This window comes from Dasypus novemcinctus, chromosome 9, assembly GCF_030445035.2.
Source record: "Dasypus novemcinctus isolate mDasNov1 chromosome 9, mDasNov1.1.hap2, whole genome shotgun sequence".
In the NCBI taxonomy this organism is placed as follows: Eukaryota; Metazoa; Chordata; class Mammalia; order Cingulata; family Dasypodidae; genus Dasypus; species Dasypus novemcinctus.
In genome coordinates this window covers 27,453,451-27,480,066 of record NC_080681.1, presented here as the reverse complement: position 1 = coordinate 27,480,066, position 26,616 = coordinate 27,453,451, and the positions used below count along the sequence as shown (strand labels likewise).

Below are 26,616 nucleotides of genomic sequence, written 5' to 3'. Positions count from 1 at the left end.
AGATTTCCCATCAATTATCCCTAAACACAAATTTCCACATGCACACACGCATAGGCACACACACCCAATCAATGGCCATCTCTTTCTCCTGATCGTGTTTCTTCACTACATGTACACTGGCATCAGAGCTGTATTTGTATACTTGTTTATTGTCAGCTGCTCCTTCTAAATCACCAGTACTGTGAGTAAAGCACTGTTTTCTTTCTTATTCTCTGCAATAGTCCCTGCACCTAGAATAGTGTCTGGCAAATGACGGACATTTGATAAATCAACCTTTCACTTTACTTTCAATTTAAAAGTAGACATTATTTCTGCACTGCCAAAATCTGATGAAAAAAATCATGTTTATAGTTGTGACTATAGCCAAATTCAGTATAATTTTGATTGAATATTATGTTTTTTCATCCATATGGTTTATCGTGGAAAGAGAGCTATAGTCTAAAGGTGAAGTGGGAAGTACAATTTACAAAAATCATTCTATTTATTCTTTCTAAAACTGAATCAAGGCTTATTGTCTTTGGGTAAAAATATATAATCAAAAAACTTACAGTGAACTTCTTTCCTCCATAAAAGAAAACCTTTCTATTTGAAAAATGTGATTCTCCCTCTGATGTGAGAAAAATTTATTCCATTTCCTATCTGAGAATTTCTTTGCCATTTGCATGTTGCCTAGAATACAAATTGTACTTAGTAATCAATCAGTGTTTAATTGCTGCTCAAGTAAACCCTTGTAATCAGACTTGCTGTAAAAATGTTAAGGTGTGCAAAAGGCATAAGGTGGCATTTTTCCCTCCTTCTTATTATGCCTGTGTAACTTCCATTAATACTAATAGGAGGCACAGCTGGTTGTCAACAGGAGATTACAGGTTGCTGTTTAAATCATATTTCATTTTTATGCCTTGGCAAGATTTATATATTGAAATCAGGTGGCCATATTTTGGCTGCTGTTAAGAAAGCTTTTACTCTGAAAGAATGAGATTGGGGGGAAATTGAGTCGCATATTTTTATTTTAGGAATAATCTAAGCAGCAGCTTGTCCTTATACAGCAAGTCTGCTTATTCTTTAGCACCAGCTGGAGTTCCATTTCTAATTTGCTGTAAGAATTAAGTGATTTGAGACCCATACCCTGGAGTATTTGACCTCCAATGTCAACCAGCTAGCTTGCAATTCCCTTGGCTGGAAAGTTTCTCGAAAATTGATTTGAACTAACATTGGTTAAAATACTCTGCAAGATAGTAATAAATATCATTGCAAATCTAAGTATGACTTTATAGCCATAAAAATAAATACCTTGTAGAATATTAAGAAAAGAAACCTGGTGATTCTTGGTGGTCAGAAATGTGATAATAGAACCTTTCACCTCAAGGTCATCAGTTTAAGTCTCACACAGTTGGATGGCTTTACTGGCTGAAGACAGTTGTCTGAGGCATATGTGAACTGTGTCAGTGTTCTCAAGCTCATTTCTTTGTGGTAAGGTCCATTCATCTTAAAAGACTATTCCTGTTATGCCACAGTGTTGACTCTCCTAAAAGATAACAGAAAGACTAAGGACAAAGTTAGGGCTTTATCCTCACTGTTCTAAACTCAAGCCAGACTCCTTTTGTCTCAGTATTCATTTTCTCCTGTTGTTGCCCTCATCTGGATTGTTGTCCATTTTTATCTCTACCCCTAATCTAAGCCATCAAACCGTTCACCTTATTTAATTTATCCCTCTCCATGAAACTCCTCCCAATAATTTCTGCTACCTGTAGATTTTTCTCATTCCTGCCCTTGCATAGCACAATTTATCTGATTATAGATATAATATCCTGGATCAAAAACAATAGGGCTGGAGACATTAGACATCCCCTGAAAAAAAACTACCCAGAGATTCACTGACTGAAAGGACAAATCCTGCTTGCTGGGGATTGGATGTAGCTCATGTGGTTGAGCACCTGCTTCCCATGTACAAGGTCCTGGGTTCAATCCCTGGTACCTCCTAAAAACCAAACAAATGAAAAAAACTGACTCTCATTGGGGAGCAGATGTAGCTCAGTGGTTGGGCACCTTCTTCCCATGTATGAGGTCCTGGGTTCAATCACTGGCACCTCCTAAAAAAAAAAAACCTCACTAGCTAAGAATTCTGGAGGATAATAGAAACTGCATAAGGATTCCACAAATGGTGAATTGAAGAAAAAAGAAAAATATGAGGTATGAAACTTCCATCCCAGATATACCTTCCCTCCTCTTTACTAGGTCCCATGCACTTTGGAGTTGCACAGAGATACCAGCCTAGATCCCTCTCACATCCCATTGGGGAATGTAGAGCCACTTACAGCAGTGATGGAACCCCATACATATCCAGGCACAGGGACCCAAGTCCATAGAATCTCAGGGAGGAACACAAGCCTATGAGGAGTGCTGCATACAAAAGGGCCCCCAGATGGGGGAAAAAAGAGAGAGACCATAGTGGAAATGCAGGTGGCAGGTGTGGTGCTCACTCAATCCAGTTTCTGTTGGCTGAACCATCCAAACACAAAATGGACTTATCTGGAGTGTCACATCTTTCTGGAATTACTCCATCTGGCTTTCTGGGGAAGGATGCCCTAACAGGTAAGAAACCAGAGAGAAAAACCTCACAGAGAGAGGGGAAAAAAGACAAGAGGGTTCCAGAACTGAAGGGAGTAAGGAAATCAGGGCATTGAGCAAGGAAGAGAATTTAAACAAATCATAGAAACTTGAGAGAAAATTATGCACAGAAAAGAACAAGATTCCTGGAGAAGGAACAGAGGAAGGAAGTCTTCTTCTGGAGATGAAGCAATTATACAAAAAGTGCAACCTTAAAAATTGTACCTCATATCTAGGGCAAGAACCAGGTGAGAACGAGCTTAGAAAATATGATCATTTAGACATTGGCTATTCTAAAGTTCTAGAATAAGTTGGACCAAGTATCAAAGAAGAACTTTAACATCCTAAATAAGAGGGAGACACTGACATTCATAGTTACTCATCAAGATAATCACATGCCTGGACATCAGCAAAAATTTACAAGGCATACTAAGAATCAAGAAGATATGACACAGTCAAGGGAACAAATTAAAACTTCAGAGGAGACATATAATTAGAATAACCAATGAAGTTCAAACAGATATCATAAAGCAATTCAAAGAGATGAAGAAAAATATCATAAAAAGATAAAGGATATTAAGAAGACAGTGTACAAGCATAAAGAAGAATTTGAAATTATATTTTAATAAGTGTAACAGAAATTATGAGAGGAAAAATACATTAATAGAGATTAAAAATACACTAGAGGCATACAACAGCAGATCTGAGCAGGCCAAAGAGAGAATCAGCAACCTAGAAGACAGAATCAAAATCATAAAATCAGCAGAACAGTTAGAGAAAAGAATAGAAAGAAATGAGCAGTCTCTCAGGGATTTAAATGACAGTATGAAGCATACAAACATACATGTCATGGGTGTCCCAGAAGGAGATGAGAAAGGAAGAGAGGCAGAAAGAATATGTGAGGAAATAATGGCTGAAAAATTCCCAACTCTTATGAAAGACATAAATTACATGTCCAAGAAGCACAATGTACTCCAACCAGAATAAATCCTAATAGACCTATCCAAAACACACATTAATCAGAATGTCAAATGCCAAAGATAAAGAGAGAATTCTGAAAGCAGCAAGAGAAAAGTAATTTGTCCCATACAAGAGATCCTCAATAAGTCTATGTGCCTTTTTCTCATCAGAAACCATGAAGGTGGGAAGGGAGTGGTCTGATATGCTTAAGATACTGAAAGAGAAAAACAGTTGGCCAAAAGTATTATAGCTAGCAAAATTGTCCTTGAGAAGTGAGGAGGAGATTAAAGTATTTACAGTAAACAGAAATGGAGGGAATTTATCAACAAAAGACCTGCCATAAAAGAATTAGTAAGGGAATTCAGCAGATTGAAAGGAAAAGACAGGAGAGAGTGACTTGGAGTAGTGTGAACAAATGAAAATTATCAATAAGGGTAACTAAAAGCATAAATGCAAAACCCAGTGATACATTATCCTTAATATATAGTTTTACTGTTTAATTTCGGTAAGAGTCAGATACAATTGAACAAAAAAATGATATATTTCCTGAAAATGGACATGCAATATATGAAGTGATAAAGTGGGACAAAACAACATTAAGAGGGGAAATGGAGGAATATGAGAGCAGAGAACATGTATGCTATTGAAGCTAAGTTGGTATCTTTTCAAATTATAAATGTACGTTATGTAATATAAACTCCAGGGTAACCACAAAAAAAGTATCTAAAATATAAACAGAAACAGAAATGAGAAAGAGATCAATCAGATACATTACAAAAGATCACTTGTACAGAGAAAGGTTGCAATAAAGGAGAAACAAGAAAAAAAAAAAGAAAGAAAAGATATGACATGCAAAACGCAAGGACAAAAAGACTGAAGTAAGAACTGCCTTTACAGTAATAACATTGGATGCTAATGGATTAAACTCTCCAATCAAAAGACACAGAGTTGCAGAATATGTTGTTTACAAAAAACTCACCTAAGACCCAAAGACAAATAGGTTTAAATTGAAATGTTGAAAAAAGATATTCCATGCAAATAGTAATCAAAAAAGATTGGGGTAGCTATACTAATATCAGACTAAATAGACTTTGAGTCAAAAGCTGTTATAAGAGACAAATAAGGACACTCTATATTAATAAAAGGACAACCCACCAAGAAATAGCAATCATCAATATTTATGCACATTATCATGGTGTCCCAAACATATGAGGCAAATAGTTGCAAAATTGAAAGGAAAGATAGAACCTATACAATAATAGTTGCAGACTTCAATACACTAGTCTCTTCAATGTAGACATAAGATCAATAAGGAAACAGAAAATTTGAATAATATGATAAATGAATGAGACCTGACATATGCAGAACACTGTACCCCAATGCAGCAAGATATGCATTCTTCTCAAGTGCACATGGATCATTCTCCAGGATATATCACATGTTGGGTCACAAAACGTGTCTCAATAAAATTAGAAAGATTGCAATTGTACAAATCACTTTCTCTGATCACTGTGGAATGAAGCTGAAAATCAATAATAGACAGAACTGGAAAATCCACAAACACATGGAAGTTAAATAACTCTGTCTTAATCAGTGAGTCAAAGAAGAAATTACAGGGGAAATCAGTAAATGTCTCTAAATGAATAAAAGTCAGAACACAATATATCAAATCTTATGAGCCAAAAGAAAATTTCCATCATTGTATTTTCAACCATGTTGGGAATTCTCTTTTGACCCATAAGTTGTTGTTGTTTTTTTAAGTGTATAATCAATTGCATTTAATATAAGTTTTGATATATTGTATTCTTACTTTTCCATACCAAGGAACCGAGAAAGTCTACAGCTGTAAGTAAGAGAGTCCCATTCATTGGCTCTATGGGATCACAGGCCTCTCTCTTTAGAGGTGGAGTGGACATCACCATCCCAGAATCCTCAGGATTGAGGAATGAACTATGGACTAAAGTAGAACTTACTGGTATTCTACTATAAACTTATTGTGATTCTAGCAATGGAAAAAAATATATAATTGATGTGGAAGGAGTGGTCACTGGAGGTTCTGAGGAAAGGGAGTGGTAAAAATAGGTATAATACAGGGAAATTTTGGGGACTTGGAAATTGTCCTGAAAGACACTGCAACAACCACATGCAGGTCATTATATATCTTGCCATAATCTACAGAATTGGGTGGGAGTGAGTGTAAACTACACGGTAAACTTTAATCCATGCTTAGGGGCAATGCTCCAAAATATGTCCATCAATTGCAATGAATGTACCTCACTAATGAAAGATGTTGTTAATGTGGGAAAATGTGGGAGGTGTGGGGAGCAAGGAATATGGGAATCCCCGATATTGTCCATGTGACATTTGTATAATCCAAGTATCTTTAAAAAATAAAAATAAAAAAATCTTATGGGATGCTGTGAAGGTAGTGCTGAGAGAGAAATTTATAGACCTAAATACTTACAAGAAAAAAGAAAAAAGAGCTAAAATCAAAAACCTAACAGCACACCTGGAGGAACTAGAAAAGTACAGCAAACTAATCCAAAGCAAGCAGAAGGAAAAAAAAACTACTATTAGAGCAGAAATAAATGAAATTGAAATTTTTTAAAAAAACAATAAAGAGAATTAACCAAACCAAAAGTAGTTTCCATGAAAAGATTTTTTTGATTGATAAAACCTTAGCTAGTCTGACAAAGAAAAAAGAGAGAAGATGCAAATAAATAAAATCAGAAATGAAAGGGAAGACAATTACTACTAACCCCACAAAAATAAAAAGGATCATAAAAGGATACTATGAACAATAGTATGAAAACAAATTAGACAACCTAGATAAAGTGGACAAATTTCTAGAAGCATGACCAACATACACTGACACTAAAAGAAATAGAAGATCTCAACAGACCAATTAAAAGTAGAGATTGAATCAACGATAAAAAATTTCCCAACAAAATCCCAGGATCAGATCACTTCATAGGTGAATTCTACCAATCATTCCAAGAAAAATTATTATCAATCCTTCTCAAACTCTTCCAAAAAATTGAAAAGGAGAGGATACTATCTGCCTCATTGTATGAGGCCAACAATACCCTAATACCAAAGCCAGATAAAAGAACTGCTAGAAAAGAATATTACAGACCAATTTCTTTTATGCATATAGATGCAAAAATCCTCAACAAAATATTTGCAAATAGAATCTAACAGGACATTAAAAGAATTATATACTATGAGTGGATTTTATTACAGATATGCAAGGGTGGTTCAACATAAGAAAATCAATTAATGTAATACAACACATTAACAAAAATTTTTTTATTTTTATTTTTTAATTTTTTTTTTTAAAGATTTATTTTTATTTATTTAATTTCCCCCCTCCCCTGGTTGTCTGTTCTTGGTGTCTATTTGCTGCGCCTTGTTTCTTTGTCCACTTCTGTTGTCGTCAGCGGCACGGGAAGTGTGGGCGGCGCCATTCCTGGGCAGGCTGCTCTTTCTTTTCACGCTGGGCGGCTTTCCTCACGGGCGCACTCCTTGCGCGCGGGGGACACCCTTGCGTGGCACGGCACTCCTTGCGCGCATCAGCACTGTGCATGGCCAGCTCCACATGGGTCAAGGAGGCCCGGGGTTTGAACCGCGGACCTCCCATATGGTAGACGGACACCCTAACCACTGGGCCAAAGTCCGTTTCCCCAAAAAATTTTTTAAAAGCAATATATTCATATTCATTAATATAGAAAAGGTATTTGATAAAATCCAACATCCTTTCTTGATAAAAACACTTTAAAAAATAGGAATAGAAGGAAATAGCCTCAGCATGATAAAAGGCATATATGAAAAACGCACAGCTAACATATACTCAGTGGTGAAAGACTGAAAGCTTTCCCTCTAAGATCTGGAATAAGACAAGGAGGCCCACTGTTCCCACTGTTATTCAACATTTTACTGAAAGTTCTAGCCAGAGCAGTTAGACTAGAAAAAGAAATGAAAGGCATCCAAATTGGAAAGGAAGAAGTAAAATTTTCACTATATGCAGATGACATGTTTCTAGATATTGAAAAAAAAAACGGAAAAAATCTGCAAAAGAAGCTACTAGAGCCAATAAACGAATTCAACAAAGTGGCAGGGTACAAGATCAACACACAAGAATCACTAGTGTTTCTATACACTACTAATGAGCATTCTGAGAATGAAATCAAGAAAAAGATTCTATTTATAATAGCAACTATAAGAATCAAATACCGGGGAATAATTTTTAACCAAGGGTATAAAGGTCTCATATATAGAAAACAATGAAACATTGCTAATAGAAATCAAAGAAAGCCTAAATAAATAGAAGGAAATTCCATGTTCATGGATTGGAAGACTAAATATCATTAAGATGTCAATTCTACCTAAAATGGTTTACAGATTGAAAGCAATCCAATCAAAATTTCAAGTCTTCTTTGCAGATATGGAAAAGCCAAATATCAAATTTATTTTGGAGTGTAAGGGGCCCCAAAAATAGCCAAAGACATCTTGAAAAAGAAGATCAAAGTTGGAGGACTCTCACTTCCTGACTTTACAGCACATTACAAAGCTAAAATGGTCAGAACAGCATGGTATTGGCACAAGGACAAACATTTTGGCCAATGGAATCAAACAGAGTTCAAAAATAGACTTTCACACCTATGGCCAATTGATATTTGACAAAATTGCCGAGCCCACTCATATGGGAAAAAATAATCTCCTCAACAAATGATGCTGTGAGAATTGGGTATCCGTAGGCAAAAGAGTGGAAGAGGAGCCCTATCTCACAACATACACAAAAATTAACTCAAAATAGATCAAATACCTAAATGTAAGAATTAGGGCTATAAACTCCTAGAAGAAAATGTAAGGAAGCTTTTTAAGGATCCTGTATTAGGAAATAGTTTCTTAGACTTTACACCCAAAGCGCAAGCCGCAAAAGAAAAAAATAGTTGACTGGGATTTCATCACAATGAAAAATTTTATGCAACAAAACACTTTGGCATGAAAGTAAAAAGACAATTTACATAATTGGAGAAAGTGTATATCTGATAAGGATTTAATATCCAGAATATATAAGGAAATCATACGACTTAACAAAAAGGCAAACAACACAATTTTAAAATGGGCAAAAGACTTGAATAGACATTTCTCCAAAGAAGATACACAAATGGTTAAAAAACACATGATAATATGTTCAACATCACTTGCTATTAGGGAAATGCAAGTCAAAACCACAATGAGATACCATTTCACACCCAGTAGAAAGGCTACTATTAAAAAAGCAGAAACTACAGGTGTTACAGAGGATGTGGAAAACCAGGAACACTCATTCATTGCTAGTAGGAATGTAAATGGAGCAATTGCTGTGGAAGACAGTTTGGCAGTTCCTCAGAGAGTTAAGTATTCAGTTGCCCTATGACCTAGCAATCTCAAATCTTGGTATATACCCCCAAAAATTGAAAGCAGGGACTCAAAGAGTATTTGCACACCAATGTTCTTAGTGGCATTATTTTTTATTGCCAAAAGGTGAAAGCAGCCTGTATTAGTCCACCAATGGGTGCTGATACAAAGTACCAGAAGCTTGTTGACTTTATGAAAGGATATTTCTTGAAGGTAAAGCTTACAGTCTTGAGGCCATGGAAAGTCCAACTCAAGGTACATTAAGAGATACTTTCTCACCAAAGTCAGCTGCACGTGTTGAAGTAAGATAGCAGGCGAGCGCTGCCAAGTTTCAGCCTTCACCTCCGAGCTTCCTCTTCTCTTTAGGTTCTATGGGCCCCACTTCTTCCCAGTCTCAGTTACAGGCTGGCATAGAGCTTGTCTCTCAGGGCTTCCTGTATCAGTCTTAGCTCTCCCAAGGTCAGCTGTAAGTCATCAGGCAAATGGTACATCTCTTCTTGGAGCTTTAGCTGCTTGGGCCTTCTCCTTTCTGTCACATGGCAGGATCAAAAATGACAAAAGTTTTCTCCTCTGGGTTTCTTCTTGAGTGAATGTCTGTTTTTATATCAGACCCAGCAAGAGGGTGGGAATTCAGCCTGAGTCATGCCCACTGATGTAGTCAAATCGAAAGCCAGTAATCTTAGCAGGTAATTTAATCAGCTCAGCTGACTTTAATACAATCAAAGGGTATCACAGCCATAGGAATAGATTAGTTTAAAAACATAATCTTTCTATTTTTGGAATTCATAAATAATCTCAGACTGCCACATAACCCAAGAACCCATCCACTGATGAATGAATAAACAAAATGTGGTGTATACTTACAATGGAATATTATTAGATCATAAAAAAGGAATGACTGCCTGATGCATGTGACAAGGATGAACCTTGAGGACATTATGCTGAATGAAATAATACAGACACAGCAGGACAAATATTGAATGATCTCACTGATAGAACTAATTATGCTAAGCAAACTCATAGAGTTAGAATCCAGAATATTGGTTACCAGGCAAGAGATTGGTGTTATAGAATGGAGAGTTGATGCTTATTTTGTACAGAATTTCTATTTAGGTTGTTTGTAAAGATTTGGAAATGGATGGTGGTGATGTTAGCACATTATTGTGAGTTTCATTAACAGCACTGCGCTACATAGGTGAATGTGGCAAAAAGGGGAAACTACATTGTCTATAATTAATAAAAATTAAAAGATAAAACATAGGACTGTGTAGCACAGTGAACCCTATTGCAGATCATTGACTCAATTAATAGTACAAGTATAATGAAATTTTCTCATAAATTGTAATAAATATATGACATTAATACAAGGTGTTAATAATAGGGTGTGCTCTGGGGGAAAAAGATCTAACGTAAACTATGGTTGATAACTAATACTACTACTTTCATAATCTTTCATCAGTTGTAACAAGGGTAACTTCTGTTAAAAAAAATAGTATAGGGAGTGGATGTGGCTCAAGTGGTTGAGCTCCCTCCTTCCACATGGGAGGTCCAGGGTTCAGTTTCTGGTGGCTCCTGAAAAAACAAAAACAAACAACAAAAACAAACAACAAGCAAAACAAATTAAAAAAACCAACTCAGGGAAGCCAATGTGGTTCAGTGATCGAGCATCAGCTTCCCACATTCAAGGTCTTGGGTTCAATCCCCAGCCCCCAGTACCTCAAAAAATAAAAATAGTACAATTACAAAAAAGGGCTATCATCAATCGTAACAAATGTTCCATAACAATGCAAGGTGTTGGTGGTAGGGTCGTATATGGGAATCCTGTATTTTATGCACAATTGGTCTGCAAACCGACAAGTTGTTTAATCTTAAAAAATTAAAATTAAAAAATAGGACTGATCTTACACCAGTATAAGTAAATGATCAGTAGTGTTGGTAATGCAAGTATAAATACCATCAGCTCCCAAAAACTCTTCTTAAACTTCTCAGTCCATTCTCCCTAAGTTCCCCTTTCCCAAGATCCACATCCTGACTCCCACTCCAGAATCTCACCTAGCTTCTCACTGACAACTCATAGCTTTGATACCCATCTCTTGCCACTGCTTTTCCTAACTTGCTATACTCTCTACCCTAAGCCATGACGAGTACAATAAAATCTTGTAACCTGGGACACCCCTCTCTACTTGATATCACAAAGTGCATGGAAGAAAATGTGGATGAAAGAAACCCTCAATCCCATTGCCAGGCATGAGGTGAGATCAAAATGTGTAGACGCATTCTGAAAATCCCTGGTTGGAAAGTAAGGTGACAATGGACCATCAATAGTCCATTTTATCATATATGTTCATTTCAGATGTTTCCTGACGTATTTGGTACATTTTAAACTATTTTTCCAATATACTAGGAATTAGTTTAGCCTGATGATTTGGGCAGTCTCCAAACGTGAACTGATAGTTTTTTCCCATGAGTAAAATTACATGATAGGCCTGAGTAAGAAAATTAGTTACCACTTTTTGAGTTAACTTATGACAGGCACTGAAATGAGTGCATTATATATATTATCCCATTCAATGCTTAAAACAAGCCCAGGAAATATTATCATGTTTGTTTTACAGTAGAGCAAATTGAGCTTTCAGGAGTTTTAAGTGCCTTGTCCAAAGACCAATGGCCAGAAATACCAAAGTTTCAGGCTGAACCCAGATATTTCCAACTACATATTCTACGTGTTTGTGTGTGTTACATACAATCTTTTCAAATCCTAATATTCTATGATGTGATCATTCTATTTAGGGACCTGAAGACCTAGCCTGAGATTCTACCATAATATATCAAGTTTGCCGTAAGAAAATACTATACCAGTGCATTCACCGCAGCACTTGACTTAACACATTTAGTGGAAGAAGAACAGGTCTGTTTTTATGCCATTGTATGCCTTTTCTTGCTTAAGTCTTTCACCAGGTAAGACTTTTTAGTGTAATTAATATTTGCATATTAGTTTTTTCTTTGACAATATATAACACATTATTGGACAGTAAATGTGTGCTACATAAATACTATAGTTTTCAATTGATATTTTAATACTATTACAAGGGCAAGTCATGAAATTTGGAAGTTAATTCCCCTGAAAATCTTGGTCTTAATTTGAAGAAATGTTTTGCCCTACCTCCTATATCAATCAGTACCTGCACATTCTGGTTTTCTAATAGTGAGATATTGAGGGATATGTGCTCATTTTAATTCACATTTTACTGTTTTCTGAATATGTGATCAGAAAAATGTAAAACACAAAAAAGTAAGACAGAAAATATATAATATGCATAATTCCATCACAGCATTCTAATTTATGCTGATATATACAATTGTGTAATATAATTGGAATAACTTAATCTGTATTCTGATCTTTTAAAATTTTGCATGCATTGTGATTTTTAGTAGATTCATATTATTCTAAATTTTGGTTGTTCCATAATGTATTAATAAGTATAGACTAGATTATGCTGCAATAAAAATTACCTCAGAAATCTCAGTGACTTAATATCACAAAGGTTTATGTCATGCCTATGCTTCTTATCCTATAAGGTTTGATAGGGAACTTCTGCTCCACATAGTCACTCAGGGACCCAGGCTTCTAGAAGTCAGGGCTCAAGTTTTTTCTTAGAGATCCACAAATGATTAATTATTCATCTTTGATAAGAAGGATAGGAAGTAAAGAAAATTACTCACATATCATCCCAAATCTTGTGATATAGCATGCGCTTTTTCCTGGATATCAGCGTTTGAAATAAAAAAGTTACAATTTGACTCTTTTTAACTCATGTTTTGCTTTAACAACTCTCAAATGAGCCTATAATGTCACTAACTGAATAGAAAAAAGGTAAAGAAAATGAGAAGAAAAATATTCATCAATTTATCAAAATATTGTCCTGATTGATTATATTTATATTATATTATATATATATATGCATTGCATTGGAAGAAATTATGCTTCTCACCAAACTATTAAGTCCATTCTGGTTGACATTGCCAAACCCAGATTACTTGTTGAAAAATCACTTGTGACTGGTTTCTTGTATGTAAGGTGATCATATTCTTTACATGCAAACATTTCCTCTAATAATATCTGACTATCCTGTGTTTATTTGGAATTCTGGGTGCAAAATTATCCTCCTGTACCATTTGAACCAATCATTCTCAACCTTGGAATTTTGCTTTAATATCCAGGTGTTCCAGTTATGAAATTTTGCTATGGATTTTCAGACATGATGGTGGAGGAAGAAGGGATTGTTGGATTGTTTGTTTAGCCATTTGCTGTTGTTTTGTTGCCTTTTTAAATAAGATTTATTTATTTATTTATACCCCCACCCCCATCCCCATTGTCTACTCTCTGTGTCCATTTGCTAAGTGTTCTTCTGTGTCTGGTTAGCTTCTCATTAGGCAGCTCCAGGAGCCAATCCTGGGGCCTTCTGGAGTGGGAGAGAGGCAAATCATTCTCTTGTACCACCTCATCTCTCTGATCTGCTGTGTCTCTTATTCTTTCTCTTCTGTGTCTCTTTTTGTTGCACCAGCTCTCTGCGTGGGCCAGCACTCCTGCACAGGGCAGCACTCTGCTCAGGCCAGCACTCCATGTGGGCCAGTTCACCACACAGGCCAGCTTGCCCCACCAGGAGGCCCTGGGCATCAAACCCTGGTAGACAGGAGCCCAATCATTTGAGCCACATCAGCTTCCCTGTTTTGTTGCTTTATAGGAATCATTTTGTCTATCACTGGGGGAAGATGATGTGTTAGTTGTGAATGTGATATCCTTTCTGCCTCCTTCTGGTTCCTGGAAAGGAAGCTCTGACATTGTGTTTCCAAGGCTTAAGCCATTTTCCAATCCTCCTGCCCACCAAACAAGGATTGGTAAATAGATCATTGTGTCATTCTGGGGTACTTTTTGGATGAAGAAACACATAATCTTAAGATATGATTCCACATTATGAAAAAAAAGGGCTGGTATAGTGAAGACTTTATATTATGGGAGGTGTGACAGAAATGGTATATGGTTTTTCAATTCTGAGTGGAAAGGGGTGGAAAGGAAGGAAGAGAGTGCAGGTTCTACAGAGTAGAGAACCTCTTAGGCTGTAAGTCCTTGGTAGGAAAAGTCTACATGTGTCCTTGAAAGGAATTACCATTCAAGCCATTGAAGTGCCACTGTTTTCCAAGATCTTGGCAAGTGTTTCCCAGAGCTGAACCATGCAAGGAGGGGTTGACCTTCTTCTATTGGAGTCACAATATGACTATGCTGTCTGGGAAGGAATCTTGGCAAAATATGAGAGAACAATCCATAGAAAGTTGAAGCCTAATAATAGCATTGTACCTTAGATGATCTATTTATATTTTTTAATAAACTTCTTATTTTAGAATAGATTTACAGAGCAGTTGAAAACACAGTACAGAGTTCCCATATATCCCACTTCCAATTTCCCTTATTATTAAGCTCTTATGTTAGTATGGTACATTTGTCATTTTAATGAACTAATCCAGGTCAATTTTTATTAAAGTCCATATATTATTAGTGGTTCCTTAGCTTTTACCAATGATTTTTACTGTCACAGGATCCCATCTAATATACCATTTATTATACCTTATTATATTTAGTCTTTATGCCTTTAAACTCTTCTAGGCTATTTGATTGTTTCTCAGACTATAATTGCTTTTGATGATTTTGCAAATGTTGAGGAATACTGGTCAGGTATCTGTAGAATATCTCTCCATTAGGATTTGTCTGATATTGTTCTTATGTTTAGATTGGATTATGGAATTTGAGAAGGAAGACTACAGAGGTAAGGTGCAATCCCCATTGCATCATATCAAGAGTACATGTTGGGAAGCAGATGTGACTCAAATGATTGGGTTCCTGTCTACCATATAGGAGGTCCAGGGTTCGATTCCCAGGTCCTCCTGGTGAAGGCAAGCTGGCTTGAGCAGAGAACTAGCCCACACAGAGTGCTGGCCCACTTGAAGTGCTGACATATTCAGGAGTACTGGCCCACATGGAAAGCTGGAGCAGCAAGATGATGCAACAAAAAGAGACACAAAGAAGAGACAATGAGAGACACAGCAGACCAGGGAGCTGAGGTGATGCAAAACATTGAGTACCTCTCTCCCACTCCAGAAGGTCCCAGGATTGGTTCCTGTTGCTGCCTAAAAAGAAGACAAGCAGACACAGAAAAACACAGCAAATGGACACAGATATCAGGCAGCGAGTGCAAAACAATGAGGTGGGGGGGGGAAGAAATAAGTAAATAAATCTTAAAAAAAAAAAAGGTACACGTTACTGATGTGTCCTATCCTTGTTGTTACTTATCTTGATCACCTGGCTAAGATAGTGTTTGTCAGGTTTCTCCCATGTAAAATTAGTCTTTTCTCTCTCTTTCCATACCATACTTTTGGGAAGGAAGTCACTATGGGCAGCTGACACTTAATGAATGAGGAATTTTTTTTCCACCTCCTGGAGGGCAGAAATCTACCTAAATTATTTGGAATTCTTCTGCACAGGAGATTTGTACATTCTCCCCTTTTATTTAATTAATTAATTAATTAATTAATTCAGTCATTTACTTATATCAGTATAGACTCATGGATATTTATTTTATACTTTAGTTTATGATTCAATATACTTTATGTATTTTGTTGCTCAAATTGTTCTAGCCTTGGCTATTGAGAACTCTTTTTGTTATCCCATTCCCCTTTTATATTCCTCATCATTGTTTGTATATGTGTATGTGCATGCATATGTGTGTTTAGCACTTCTTAACTTCCTGGTACTACAAAATTCATCTTGTTTATTCCCTGTCCAGTTCTAGAATCAAACATGTTTCTCTAAGAATCCCTGCTTCATTTTATTGGAGAGTAGTATTAGAAACCAAGATCTAGGTGCTAGCTGTACTCATTGTTACTGGGATGTCATTGCTCTTGGTAATTTCAGCTGACAGAGCAAGAAAATATGTGTGTTTTCTAAACCTTGTTTATATACATATCTATAAATATTGCTATATTTGTCCTCTATATCTCCATTAAACTAAATACAAGCTTATACTGATGTCTCCAACTTCAGTCCCTTACCACATGGATCATTCTAAACCTGTCCCTTGCTTTTCTCTAACCTCCCCCTACAACAGTGAAATACCCAGCTCCCACCAGCCACCATCCATTTACCTACTTGTTCTATTACAATATATGTGTACAGCAGTATCAGAATTGTTAATCCATACCATTGTTGAAAGCAACTTTATCAACTAGACCACAGTACTTACATGCGGTTCCCTTTGCCTTGACGTTTCACTGACTTCCAAATTTTCTTAGGTCAGCACCTTTCTCCCTACCTCCTTCAGTGAGGGTATTTCATCCATTTGTAATACAGTCAGATCCTTTTGTCAGAGTCTACATTGCATCCTGGGATTCATTGACCTGAATGATATTGTCCCCATTTGCATGCATTAAGGTTTACTTTTTGTGCTCTAAACCTCTACAGATTTTGACAAATGCATATGCCATGTGTCCACAATTACAGTGTCAAACAGAATAGTTTCATCACCCTAATATATCTCCTTTGCTTCATCTATTTATACCTTTCCTCTCTTGGTAACCCTGGAAATGACTGGTCTGTTTACTAACTCCATAATTTCACCTTTTCCAAAATATTTATCAAGAATCAGCCTATCAGACTGATTTCTTTCCATTAGTAATATACAAGATTCATCCGTGTTTTTGCATGGCTTGATAGCTCATTCCTTTTTCATTACTGAAGAGCATTCTCTTGTATGAATGTAACCCTTTCTATTAACCATTCACTTACTGAAAGACATATTGGTTGCTTTCAGATTTTGGAGATTATGAATAAAGTTGCTATAAACAACTGTGTGCAGAATTTTTTAGCTTTGTCTTTTTTTTTAAAGTAGTTTTATTGAGATATAATTCAGGTAACAAAATTCACACTTTTAAAGTATGTAATTCAGCAGCGGTTTTTAACATATTCACAAGCTTGTGCAGGCATCACCACCACTAATTCCAGAACATTTTCAGCTCTCCAAAATGAAACCCCATTGCTTCCCATCCCTTCTTTTCACAGCCTCTATCACCCACTAGTCTACCCTCTTTCTCTATGTATTTGCCTATCTGAATATTTCACATAAATGGAATCATACAATATGTAGCCTTTTGTGTCTGGCTTCTTTAACATAAAATAATGCTTTCAAGATTCATTCATATTATAATTGAATCAATATTTCATTCTTTATGTCTGAATAATATTCCATTATATGGATATACAACACATTGTTTACCCTTCATCAGTTGATGTACACTTGGGTAGTTTCCACTTTCTGGATACTAGGAATAATGCTGCTATTCATGTACAAGTTTTCATGAGAACTTATGTTTTCAATTCCTGTGGGTATATACTTAGGAATGTCATTTCTGGGTGGTAACCTATGTTTAACCATTTTAAGAAGTACCAGACAATTTTTCAAAGCAACTGCACCATTTTACTTTCCTACCAGCAATATAATGGTTCCAATTTCTCCACATTCTCTCCAACACTTGTTGTTGTCCATTTTTTAAAAAATATTATAGCTGTCTAGTGAGTATGAAGTGGCATTCATTGTGGTTTTGATTTGCATTTCCCAAATGACTAATCATTGTGAATATGTTTACATATGCTTTGCATACAGATTTTTGGGTGGATTTAAGTTTTCAAATCAATTTGGTAAAAATCTAGGTATGCATTGTTGAATTATATGCTAAAACTATCATCTCTTTATTTTGATTCAATCTAATAAATATGACAGAATTGCAATTAGTATTTGTGGAATAACTCCTACCTGTTATATAGTGTGATAGTCAACTATTTGTTAACCAGGGAAGATGTGAGCCACCAAAGGTCATATTGGCCTATGAAGTTCTTCCCTGAGTGTGGAGAGGAGAGATATTGCCCTCTAGGCAAGCTTGGAAAAGCATCAGGGTACTTTTGGTTTGCAGGATGTGGAAGAGTCTTGCATAATTAAGGGATGCCTCACCCCAAATGTCAATGAGCATCCCAGGTAGAAATAGCCAGAGGTATAAGTAAGCAGAAACCAAAGCCTAAAAAAGGTGAAGGATGGAGTTGGAAATTTGCAAGAGTGAGTACATATAGAAAGAAGATGTTGAGGAACTGACAGCTTTTTGTAGGTGAGAGGTTAAAGTATCTTTTTCCTAGAGCTTTCCCAAGTCTTAAACCATCACTAGGATATGTTTTAGCCTCCATATCAAGAGTCCTGGATCCCATGAGATTCTCGTTTTCCTTACCTTATAATTTGCATCTTTACCTAACCTACCATTATTTAGATAACCTAAGTAAGTCTCTGCTCTCTGCAATCAAAGGTTGCTAACCAGCAGATCTTTCCTTTTCCTATAAAGATTTGGAAAGGGTGTGTTCAAGTTGCCACTTTTCTGATAAAAAATATGGTAAAAAATACAAGTCATTGTGGTTTTTGAAAAATTAACCTAAAAAACGTTATACAGGGTTTCTTGACTAGTTTTTTTTTTCCCTATGTGAGGCTATCAATTTGGTTGCTGATGCCATTCAGAATGAGGAAATTGAACCAATTTCAAATTAAATATTTTCCTTTACCAGGAAAAAAACAAAGCCAGTGCTTTCCAAGTTTAGTCAAAGTATGTGGGATATTATTCTAAAGTATTATTTAACATCATAAATCAGGAATAAACATAGAAAAGAGTGAAAATTGCTCAAATTAACTTCCACTGGTAAGAATTATAGTTTAAATTGTGGTGAGGTGAAAGTTTGTCAAAAGAATAACCATGGGGAGCGGATGTGGCTTAAGTGGTTGAGTGCCTTCTTCCCACATGATAGGTCTCGGGTCTGATTCCCAGTGCCTCCTAAAAACAAAAGAAAAAATAAACCAAGTAAACAAATGAAAAAAACAACTCAGCAGAGCTAATGTGGCTTGGTGGTTGAGCACCAGCTTCCCACATGTGAGGTCCCATGTTCAATCCCCAGCCCCAGCACCTAAAAAACAAACAAACAACAAAACCAAGTTAAACACTATATATACAAAAACACTTGATTTTCATTTACTTGAACTGTGAATGCTGCCAAAACGCTAAATTCATTTTTCCTAATATTAAGAGATTAAAATACATTGCTCTATATTACTAGCAGCCAAATCAACAAATAGTGATTAAACGCTGTGGTACTTTGCAACAGTGGTAATCCCCAATGAACCAGTCTCCTGGTATTCATTCTTTGTGCAATAATCTCCCTTTGAATCTGGACTGAGACAAAGATGTGCTTAAACCAAGGGATATAGCAGAAGTGACACTGTGCCAGTTCCAGGCCTAAGCCTTAGAACATCTGGTAACTTCCATTTTTAACTCACAGAAGCCTTGAGGCTCCAGGTTAGTTCAGCCATGGAGCTAGAAAGACCAGGTGGAGAGGCACCCAGGAGTGTAAGAGCCCTTGAGACTCAATAGAGAAAGAGAAAAGTCAGATCTTCTCAACCTTCCTGCCGCCCATAGCTGATTTGCTAGTTAAATTTACCAACCTCAGTGACCATCAGTCAGCAAGACCAGTAGAAAATCACCCAGATGAGCCCAGATTGCAAAAGGGTAAGTCAATAAATTAGTTGTGTTAAACCAGTGAGTTTTGGGGTGTTTAGTTTTGAAGCAATAAAAAAGCACCTACTACAGAAAGCACCTTCCACATTTGCAGCACTACCTAAGTTGCCAAGGAGATACAAAGAATAGATGAGGGAGTGATGAATGTTTGACTTCCAGTTCTTGAGCTGAAGTATGATATGCATTTTTTCATTGAAATTATAGGTTTTTATATTTTTACCCGTAATATATTTCAGCTAAATTTGGATTATCAAAAAAAGGGCATAGAATATTAACTATCATATTTAGCATTTTCTGTGGGCAAATGAATTTTCAACTTTTAATAAGTAACTTATAAATGAACTTTCAGAACACATTAATTTACTGGATGTTCCCTGTATCATCAAATGCAGTCCTTCAAGGTATAATTTCCAAGTATTGCAGGAATTTAGGCAAGGGGGAATTTGGGAGCTGCCTGAGTGATTCAAGAAAGGGGTGTGGCACTTTGGTAACAGGAACTGATGGGAAGGATAGAGTTGGAATGAGCAAGGTCTAAAAGAACAGAACAGATATTCTAAACAAGGTCCTACATGTTCAGAGGCATGGAGACCCCTGGGACACTGCCATGTTAGGTGGATAGATAAGGAGTTCAGCAAGATTTGGTAGTTTATTTGATGTATAATCACAGTGGATGGGTAAAGAGAATTTTAAAGAAGTTGTTCAAAGGTAATTTAGCAAGGAAATTGCATGACTAGGCAATGCTTTAGAGCTATGAATTTGGTAGCAATTCCCAGAACAAAGTGAAAAGGGGAGAGATTTGACAAAATATTACTGATGTCCAGTATTTCTCCAGTATTCAAATGAGGGTTTTTTTCCATAGTCACTTCAAAACAGAAATGCAAAATAATTGCAATTAATAGCAGCAAGTAACTTTCATTTGCAGTTTAGTCAAATACTTTCATGTGATATCATAATAACATTGAATTAGATGTACTTTATTACCTCATCTTCTTTACCAAAAAGCTAAATTCTTTGGTCATGTAACTGGAACAACCTTCCTGGGATCTTCCATGATACCCTAAAGAGATATATAGTTTGTGCATGCATAACTACTGATATCCTGGAGCAATTTTATGACTTTCCTTAGCTATTTCATTGTACATGTATGGTTTGTATATATGTATTTTTCTGCTTTTGGTTTATTATTTTAGATGTGGCTTTTCATATTTTGCCTGGGCATCAAAGAGTAGAGCATTTTCTTAGATATTTAAATGTCACTAAAATAAATGCTAACATGTCTCCTTGTTATGAAAAAAAAAAAGGTGTTTAAGAAAATAAATTCCAGCTAAGGAATAATTGAGTCAGAATGAAAATGAAAAGAAAAACTCCTCAATTCTCAGTTCAGTCCCAACTATCTTAGGGTGTCCTATATTGCAACTGAGGGTTAAGAATTAACAAATAATTACGATTACTGTAATTATATAAATGGCTTTTCACTTGCAGGATATGATGAAATAGCTAAAGGTTAATATCTGAAACTACTGAAATTGGCTAGACCTCCCTTACCCTTTGTATATGGTCATTTACAATTAAAAACCTGCCATTGTGGTGATTATTCCAGACAGATCATACCATTCTCTATGGTCATTTCTAATTAAGACTTGCTACTATGACAGTTATTCCAGATGGATCTTACCCTTGTATATGAACATTTGTATCGAAATGGTGACCACTCTATCCACCCTGTTTGAAAGCCAAAAGAAAAAGCCCTTGTAAATACACTTGTCTGTACACCATTCTCAGATGCCTTGATCTGGGATAATGATTGTCCTGTGATTGTAATAACCTTAGGACTGACCCCTGTTTTGTACCCGTCCTTCATCCTGTTCAGTCCCTTAATGTTTATTAATGAAGGAATCTGAACCCCACCCCAATTGCTCCATAGCATAAACTGCTAAATCTGAATATGATAAAAACTATTAGTATTACTACAGTTATGTGGCAAGGCAGATTTTTGGGCATTTAGGCCACTGTCCTCCTTTGCTATGCTAACAAATAAACCCTCTTTGAATTTCCATGTCTTAGGAATTGGTAAATAAAGTTCAACAGGCAGAAGAGAAAGCCTGTACACAATATCAGTGTACTTTATGTCATTATTTGCAATTGTATAGAGAGTGTCACAAGAACTAAGAGACAAATATCTTGTCGGAATTTATTATTATGTTTATCAGCTTGGTAACCAAAAGTTTTTGTACACACAAATAGTACTCAATGGGTAGGCTCTGTGCCTATTATTATTCAGTTACAGCTAAAAATTTAGTTCTGGAAAAGCAGATCCCTAAAGTGTGTTTCAACTGATATTCTTAAGAGGATGAGCTGGGTTAAAATTTCTTGTAGCACACAACCTTGGTATTCTTTGAAACAGTGGGGTGACTTTCCAAATCAAGTAAAGTTTTTCAGAGGGTTTAGTAATTAGCCATATTTCCTGGATTAGTCTCAGAACTATTTAGGATTTGGTGAAAGAGAGTAACAATGTGAAGCATTTCTTATGATGACCAGAATTGATGTGATAGGTGCTTCTGTGATTTCTAGTTGTATGACACATCACAGAATTTCAGGCAATCCATTTTCCATTGAAATATGTAGCCACAAAATTTAACTGAATAAAGAATGAATTAAATAAGAAGTATAGTAAAAGTTTTCAAAATGCATAGATTATATGTATTTTTAGATTTGTCTTCATTAGAATCTATATTATAAAATGCAGAAATTCTTTTAAAACCAAGAAATCCCGTGTACTTTTTGAATGTATTACTCTAAATGGATGTAATTTAGGTTTTAAGTAGTCTTTGTGAAACAATATTAAAGATAGTTTTCAATTTGGAATATTTAAATTAGAGATGCTTGTAGATTAATTTCAAAATTAAAACTCATAATCAGATGCTAATTCTAATTCTTTTTACTGTCACATAAATGTAAAATTGTATTTTTATCTCTAAGGTAACATAATGAACCACGAATCTAAGATTTGAAAACCTGTATACTAATGAACTTATAATTCCCTTGTGCATATGTTGGGAGGACTTTTTTTCAAAACCTATCTGAAAGTAAAAAGAATCTTTTTAGTGTTTGATTAGCAGCGAAATTAGTGAGCTAGAAACATTATTCATAATACAATAGAGATGTAGGAAAGTTGGAAATTCTCCAATTGGGTATTTGGAAACAGGGACAACTTAATTGTTCTGAAGTTGAGAGATAAATTATTGATTACGCTTTTTCAGTAAAGTATTCTCTTTCAAATTAAACCTGAAAATGTTGGAATCATTTGCTAAGAAAATACTCATCTTTTACTGCATAATGCCTGGCACATAGTAGGTGTTCAAGAAATAATTTTTAAATTAATGTTACATGCAAATTTGTCCATTAAATCTACTTTATAAACTGCTCATTTGAACTTAATGAAAAATTAGGGTTTTATAATAGAATAGCCAGAGAGGTTTATACCCTGTCAGGCTGAGACTACTACCCTAACTAGCAGGAAATAACTACAGAAGAATGATCATTGCCCCTCAGTACCCCCTTAAGAATAAGGATGTGAACTCTCCGAGGGGAAAGTTGAGGAGGTTAGTACAGGGAAATAATAGAGGACGAGCCACAACACTGCTGACAGTCAACATGGCTGACAGACAACTTGGCTGGCAGACAACATGACCAGCAGACAACATGGCTCTGAGATGCTGTTGAGACCTTCACCTTGGCCATGAGGTCACAATTGAGATTCTTTCCAGGCTGAGAAGAGGCCCTGGAAGCTTTTCCACTGCATAGAAGAAGCAATGCTTAGGGCAAGCCTCGAGTTGGGATGGAAAAGAGAAGATCAAAGATGAACAGGGATATAAATAAGCAAGCCTTGCACTAACCACAAGTGTGAAAATTCTTTTATTATTCATTGGACAAGAAAACTGCAGAATCAGGGATGCAGAAAATCCACACATTTGACGTGTGTGACTTAGTTTCAGTTGAAAAGATGCTGCTAAGTGGAACGACAGAAACAAGTTCGGATATTTCCAAATGACGCTTGCATCTGGAAGAAGGGACAAACACTTCAGGCTTTATTGTAATCTACCACTAAATCTATTTGGTTCCATCATCAACAAATATTTATTAATAATACAACATTAATGTATATACATATTATGTAAATACTCAGTAGACAGAGAATTATTAGATATAGCTTCTACTCTGAAGTTTTTCAGGGAATCCAAGAAACTTCCCTAGAGTGACAAGATCTGGTATCATCTAGTATGTTCAAAATATTTGTAACAAACAATAAGTGTTATTCATAACAGAAATATGGTATTCACCTATAATATGGGATAGAATGTAATAAATGTTAAGACTAAGTATTATGGGAGCATAAAAAATAGGGAGATTAAAATTGGGGAAGAAAAAGTAGGATTCTAACAGGCTTGGATTTCAAGTTGTGCGAAGGGTATAACAAATGTGCTAATATTAAAAGATGGGGCAAGAAGAGTGCATACAGCATTTATAGTGAAATAAAAAGTAGGTTGACTATAGTAATTAATGATTTCATATGTTGGACTAAGGAATATTAGTTGCATTAAATAAAACTATAAAACTATCAATGTCTTTAAACACTTAAACACTAGAATAACACAATGAGATATTCGTTTTAGGAAGGAAACTTTGGTAGAGGGCAGTCAAAGGAGTGGGAATAAGTTAGAAAGTTTTTGTAATAATACAGATGAAAAGTATTAAGAATCTGAAATAGGGCAAAGCAGTAGCAGAAAGAATAGGAAACAAGAAGTAGATGATGTTACAATTGAACTAAAAATGTTGTGCAAACTAATAGATGTTAGAGCAGATAAAATAAGTAAAGACATTAGTAACTACTAGTTGATATAAATTTTACATCCATATTCATGAGGAATATTGTCTAATATAGGTATCGGATTAAAGCCAGCCTCATAAATTGATGTGAAAATACTACCTCTTCTATTTCTCTGGTAGAGTTTGTGTAGAATTTGTATTATTATTTTCCTTGGCTAGTTAATAGAATTCACCAGTGGAGCTATGAATTTAATTCTTTAATAGATATAGAGCTATTCAGGCTATCTGTTTCTTGTTGAGTGATTTTTGGGGGTTTATGTCTTTCAAGGAGTCTGTCTATTTCATTGATTTTATAAAAATCATTAGCATAAGTATTCATAACTTCATTATCCCTCTAATGTCTGTGGGATCTGCACCAATATCTTCTCAGTCATTTCTGATATTGGTAATATGTATCTTCTATTTTTTTTCTTAATCAATTTGGCTAGGGATTTACCAATTGATACTTTAACTGACTTTTGGTTCTACTGATTTGTCTCCATTAGTTTTCTAATTTCTATTTCACTGATTTCTACTTTTATCTTTACTCCTTTCTTCTGCTTGCTTTGAGTTTATTTTGCTCTTGTTGGGAAGGGGATAGATTCTTAAGGTGGAAACATAACATGAAGACTTTTATTCTTTTCTAATAAATGCGTTTAACCCTTTAAAATTTCCCCTAAGCACTGCTTTCTCTATGCCATGAAATTTTTGATATGTTGTGATTTCTAGTGTTGGTAATTTCAAAATACTTTATGGTTCCATTTCCATTTAATCATCATGAAAAATATTTAGCATTCATAGGGAAGATATGATGAAAACAATTTAATGGTGAAGAAATGAAGACTCGGGCAGGCAAACTGAATACTCAGATCTGGGTGTGGAACCCAGAAAACCTGTTTCAAATGTCTTGCTTTTTGTACTACACCATGTAGCCTCTTGGAATAAATTACAAGTACTCAAGAGTAGGAACCTGGAACAAAGGTTTCCAACTCAGGCAGAGAAACAAAAATTTCAGTGGGAAAGGGAAAGTATTTGGTTCATATATTGAAGTGTTGGAGCTATTAATGTGAGAAATAAGGGTTGTCTTGCTAAAAATGTCCGTTAATATAATGGGAGAGGACCCTGGAGATGGTACAGCAGTTCTAGGAGTTATAAAGTCCAAGAGTAAAATCTTAGCAGAAAGTAGTGGAGTCTTGGAAAACTGTTAACTATGCAGTTTTATAGTTATGCTTTATGCACTATAGTATTTTGGAGTCTCATAGTCTCAATCACAGATATAAAATGATGTTCTCTTAAATAAGGGAAGGAATAATAGGTGAAATCTGAAAGAAATTGTGAGCTTTATGAGAGTATATCTCTATATAAATCATCTTCCCCTTCAGCTTTACATCTGAAAAAATTATTCAAAGTCATTGTTGGGAAAAAAATGGTAGGACAAGAGAAAATTGCTAACCATCATAATTGACTTACTTGAAGGATAGATGGTGTCTTAACTTAGAATGGATAAAACAAAGAAATTAAAGGCTCAACCTAAATCTATCAAAAAACTATATAAAACAATGGAAAAGAAATAACATCTGGATGATGTAGAGCAAGGAGTTTGTTTCTGGGAATGCCCTGCTGTGAGAATCAGAAAGAAATATTGGAAAACAATTACCATTCACAAAAGTATATAAGCAAATATTTTTTTTAATAAAAAAGAAGTAAGACAGCCATGTAGAAAGCCTAAGCTCAAATCAAATCCACAGAATGACTTAAAATAAGAAAGGAATGCAAAGATTCACTGAAACTCTCAAAAGTTTAATGATGATGTTGCAGTTAAACTTGAGAAGATCAACAACAAAACAGAAGGAAATAACAAATTGATGGAAATGATGAAAAAGTGGTGATATTTACGAAAAAACACCAAAGTCATCATACAGATATTTGTTGCTTTTAAAGGACAGATGTAAAAAACTGTGACATAAAACAGCAAACATAGAAGAGGAAAAATGTCCCCGTCCCCAGGATGAAGAAAGACCAGTGTAGTTATTTTCTAAAGGCTGATGCTTTCCACAAAAAATTATTGAAAAATAATCCATACTTAAATATAGACCAAAAAATTTAAGTTTAATAATGAGAAAATTG

The 26,616-nt window shown here is 35.5% G+C and overlaps 1 long non-coding RNA gene across 1 annotated transcript in view; it reads left to right on the top strand.

Moving 5' to 3' along the window:
- LOC131279706 (uncharacterized) overlaps window positions 1–17,806 on the top strand; it is a 29,932-nt gene extending 12,126 nt beyond the window's left edge. Inside the window, exons 2-3 of the long non-coding RNA XR_011649619.1 lie at window positions 11,761–11,928; window positions 14,757–17,806. This is a non-coding gene — a long non-coding RNA (uncharacterized lncRNA). The remainder of the gene's footprint in view (window positions 1–11,760; window positions 11,929–14,756) is intronic.
- The last annotated feature ends 8,810 nt before the right edge of the window (window positions 17,807–26,616 follow it).